General features: G+C 43.2%; 1 protein-coding gene across 8 annotated transcripts in view; it reads left to right on the forward strand.

Moving 5' to 3' along the window:
• The window catches only part of LOC122253812 (uncharacterized), a 47,013-nt gene that overhangs the window by 688 nt on the left and 41,325 nt on the right, over window positions 1–5,000 (forward strand). For 2 of the 8 annotated variants that reach the window (XM_043017137.2, XM_043017145.2), the window contains exon 1: window positions 271–804. The exons of 1 other annotated variant lie outside the window; for it this stretch is intronic. The gene's annotated coding sequence lies outside the window, so the exon portion shown is untranslated. Of the gene's footprint in view, window positions 805–1,224; window positions 1,461–1,499; window positions 2,308–5,000 lie in introns of those variants that run through there. 5 more of the 8 variants (XM_043017143.2, XM_043017138.2, XM_086550989.1 and 2 more) reach the window with 5 other exon arrangements.

The raw sequence follows: 5,000 nt of genomic DNA on the forward strand, positions 1-5,000 counted from the left end.
GTGTACTCTGCATACGTGGGTCTTTAGTCGTAAGAGTAAGAATATCAATAATAGAAACGAAGGTGACGCGCGCGGACCCAGCCTCTCGGTCCGCCTTGCTGGGTGATTGTAGCAGTATTTGTTTGGTGTGATTGAAGTAGGACGTGGGGAGGGACGCAAGCCAGCGAGCCAGCCAGCCCAGCCAGCCCCAGCTTCACTCTTTTCAAAGCTTGAGTCCTTACCCCCCCGCCTCCTCCTCCTCCTCCCCCTCCTCCTCCTCCTCCTCCTCCTCCTCCTCCTCCTGCTCCCCTTCCTCCTCCTACTCCCCCTCCCCCGCCATGTGACCGGGCCGCGCGCGCGAGAATTTTACGCGTTTTCGTTTGGATTTTAGAATTGTAATTGATTTATGGTCGCGTGATGATTGATGGCCTTAATGATTAGGAGGTATTGAGGTACTCATTACTGGCAAGCCTGGGTGCTTATTAGCATATTTCCCGAAGACTCTCACTAGCAGAGGCGGAAAGTAGAGCTAGAAAGGCAAACAGAGTAAAGTACAAATCACGAACCAATTCGAGGAAACATTTCCACGATTGCGGATAATACTGGTCGGGTGGCAGGCAGGCAGAGGCGGCGGGAGCGGCCCTCTCCCCCGGCTTAGACCGCCCGGCTGCTGCCTGCCTTCACCACCACCACACAACCACCATCATCATCAGCAGTCGCAGCTTTGCCCGCCACCATTGCACACCGCGTAGGCCCCACAGGACACAAGCTTGGCGTGGCGGTGGTTGCGTCGGGGTGGTGTTGTTGTGCTGACTTACGGATCTTGTAAGTGTGATTCTCCGTTGGCAGTGAGCGTTGGGTAAATGTGTGTGATAAATAGGGTGTAGTGTCAGTGGTATTGATTACGTACGAGATGAGGTGAGCGGCTGCTACGCTTGGACAGTGACAGTGACCATCGGGGTTAGAGGAAGGGGATGCGGTAAGGCGAAGAGGGGGGGAGGGGGCGGGGAGGCCGAGGGACAAAGGGCTGTAGGAGGAGGAGGAGGAGGAGGAGGTGGAGGAGGGGGTGCTGGAGACCAAGGGGGAGGGGAGAATGCCGTGTAGAGATGGGGGGAAGGGAAGAGGGGGGAAAGGTGGCAGGAGCAGGGTGATGGTGGTGGCTAATGGGGGGGTTAGAGGGATCACGTCTTGACCCCCTCCTCCCCCCACTCTCACATCTCCCCCCCACACGACCGCCCACCCACCCACCACCCCCGCACCGTTTCCGGCGTGCACTCGTATGGTGTCTGGACAAGCGTGTTGTTGTCCCTGGTGCCTCGCATGCTGTCCTCCCGACTCCACTTCCACTCCACGCATGGACGACGTCGCGGGGCTCTCAGTGTCTCCGTCGTAACCGCACTCCCTCCAGGCCTTCAGCTGTTCCTTCGGCAGTAGAGGTGCACAAGAACCGAGCGACTGTGCCCACGTCTCCTCCTGTCACGGTAAAAAGAAGCGTGTGTCATCAGTCCTTGAGCAGTGTTTATGGGGGAGGCTTGTATGGGAGGGAAATTACAGTCATGATTTATACTACAAAGTTAATTCACCTTGACGAAAACAGGTAGTTTGGACTTAACCACAACGATGCTATATTTCTCCTGCGACCGCAACACCAGTGTTTAATCTATGACCACAAGCGCTTATGGACGAGTGTCAACTTACCGGAAATCAATGGCGTGCATCATATAATGCCTGACCGCTGACCGACTCTAAGTCTGTACTGCGACATTTCATCGGCAGCCACACTGTGTTTTACTTCGGTAGCCTTCAGTGAGCCACGTGATGGTAATGCTACATAGTCGAGACTTTCATACAAGGTCGTTGGGAGCTGTGATCACGTACAGCATACAGGCCTGAAAGGTTCTTTGTCGTTCTTGTGAGATATACTCAGTCGCTTCCTCAGAAACTGTTCATGTTGGTGGGTCGAGGAATACTGTGGCCAAGTTGTTAGTGAAGGAAGGCCGCCGCGCCGCCCCGGCCAGTGCTCGTCAGGAGGAAATTGTTGTGTAGAACAGATAAAATTGTCAGGAATGTCGCGTGACGTCACCGATAGGTAACATGAACTCGAAGTTTTCCTCGACGTGTAAAGTTTAATGGCGGCTCCGAGGTGGTGATGTAGGATGTACAGGGAGGGTATAACGCGTAAAGTGTCGGCACATCAAGGTTCCTTAAGCCCGGCTACCCCTGACACTAGGTAATGCTGCTTCACAACGTAATCAGAACCACTGACACACATACACGATGTTTTAATTTAAAACCTTTTTCTCCCTCCCTTTCGCACAACTTTTTCAGGTATGTATTTTGCATTTTGGTTGAGTACTGTGACTCGAATATTTGATCTAAAGAATCATGAGTGTCAAAAGCAAAGAGGAAATAATGTTGGTGAATCATTTATGTAAACGCATCGAGTCCGTCGTAATAATAGCGTACAGACGGTCTGTCTTGCTTGTTTCTTTTAGTAAAAGGAGTGTAGCATATCTATTTACCATAATGTACACAGACATATCATCTATATAATCTGGGTACGGTTGAAAAATGGAGGTACATTATGAGAAATTGGTATGGCGCGCTCGCTTATTAATATGGGAGCGCGGGTCTTTTTGTGTGTTTGTATATTTTTTGTTGTACTTTTTGTAAGAAGTGCCCTCCACTTTTTATGTAATATATGCATATGTTTTTTTTTTGTGATGACATCGAATCACTGATATTTGATTCTGCCCGAGTTTATATCCATTACAATTCACTGAAATCGGATACAGCGAGTAGTTACTACAATACTAGAAAGGTTAGGCATTACATGTGATGGTATATGAATTTTTATGTCCTTGTGTTTTTCGGTTTTAAAGCAGTTTCAGATAGGTGAGGTTAAATGCTAGTCAGATTTATTTAATAGTTTGCAATTTATGTTTAAAGCTATCGTATACGCTCTGCATTTAAAGGATGTGCTGCTGTTACACGACGCACACACGTACATGCATGCTCACACATATTTATGCAAAAGGCAATACTCTTACTACATATTGATAAACTGAATGAGAGAGAGAGAGAGAGAGAGAGAGAGAGAGAGAGAGAGAGAGAGAGAGAGAGAGAGAGAGAGAGAGAGAGAGAGAGAGAGAGAGAAACAGAGAGAAAGAGAGACAGCGAGAGAAGGGGAGAGAGAGAGAGAGGAAAAGGAACGCACAGAGAGAGAGAGAGAGAAAGAAAGAGAGAGAGAAAGAAAGAGGAAGAGAGAGAAAAAGGACCAGACAGACAGAGAGAGAAATAAAGAGAACATCCCACCTGCATCCACGTGGATCTATCAGTCAACACTATTAACAGTGTTTGGGTGCAAGTGAATGTAGGCCACTACTGTTTCCCCGGCAGTTGGAAAGTGTTAGAACGACTGCAAACCCATTAGTTGAATTTGGGAGGTGTTAGGCTCATCCTATATTAGTCTGTAGGCGTCCCAAGTTAGGGTGCGATACTTACAGTGTTGTATTTCTACCACGTGGGGAAAAAAAATGTATGTCTGATGATATTATGTTATCTTTGTGAGATGGTTTCCTTTTTATGTGTTCATTGTTCGTGATTTTCCTTCCTTTGCCTTTATTTGCATATTTGACCGTGGTTATCACTAACCTTTTAGCATTTCGCTGCTGTTGTAATACAATAGTGTATTTTAATGACTATGGTGAGAAGGGAGTAAGTCTTGTAAAATTAATTACAGTTAATTGTGACTATTTTTGGTGTGTATTTTTTCATGTCATAATTGCAGTTTCGTTGAAAGTTCGTTAGATTCATTTATATTATTTTCATTTTGCTATCATCACGAAGCTTGATAATGATAGATTAATTATTAGTCAGAAGTGAAGGCGATTTAATTTTATATTCCTTGCTGTACGAACTGTAATTTTTTTTTTTCATGATTATTTTATATTATTGTTATTATCCTTCTTATTTTAATTATTATTGATAATGATTTATTAATTCTATAATTGCCATTAGTTTTGCTTCTGATAGTCTGAATACTATTGTATATTATTTATATATACTATTATCGTCACCATCGTCGTTAATTATAAACATCAAGATATTAATTCATACAACTGTTGCTAGGACTATCAGCAACAGCAGCAGCATTAATAAAGATAATTGTTATAGTAATCCAATTATTATTTCATAATCATTATTATAATCCCAGTTATTAAAACCTGTAGCATTGATTTTCACATTTACTTTTAGTAGGTCAAGGTTGCCCTAGTGAACATAGTGAACTTCAACCCGCGGTCCATTCATAAAACAAAGAGCTTTTAGTCCGCAAAATATTTAGAGTGACATTTTGACATGGCTCATACATTGCCGTTCATTCACATATGAAAAACAATCATTAGATTGCAAAGTCAGCTTTCATTATTGTTGTTGTTAATGTTGCTTCTACTACTACTACTATTACTATTACTACTACTACTACTACTAGTACTACTACTACTATACTACTGCTACTACTGTTACTACTACTACTAGTAATTCTACCACTATTGCTGCTATTACTTCTGCTACTACTTTTGTCATTGCTACGGCTACTGCCGATAATTATTCTCATAACAATGATAATATTACCAATACTATTTCAACCATTACAACTATTATTACTGCTAAGTGAATTAACCTATTTTCTTAGTTTCATTTTATATAATTCAGTCAGTTATTTGTATGAGTCATTCAAAGACTGTATTTGGTTTTTGAGAAATAGTCATCAGTGTTCTTAACCTTAAAGTAACAGTTTTATAAATGTATAAAATGGATATTCCAAGATCACTCTATGGAAAAACGAATTAATGAAAAAAGTGAAGTTTGAGGTCACAGCAGACGTCCCTTTAAGCGTGTATTTTTCAGTTAGTTTTAATTTTGATATCATACTCACTGTAAATATCAAACTGCAACATTATACAAATTGTTCTTGTTTTCCGTTGAACCAGGCCAACCGGAATTTGAAAAATGGCGCA

This window comes from Penaeus japonicus, unplaced genomic scaffold, assembly GCF_977035675.1.
Source record: "Penaeus japonicus unplaced genomic scaffold, GWHDUDI00000001_assembly GWHDUDI00000024, whole genome shotgun sequence".
Taxonomy (NCBI): Eukaryota; Metazoa; Arthropoda; class Malacostraca; order Decapoda; family Penaeidae; genus Penaeus; species Penaeus japonicus.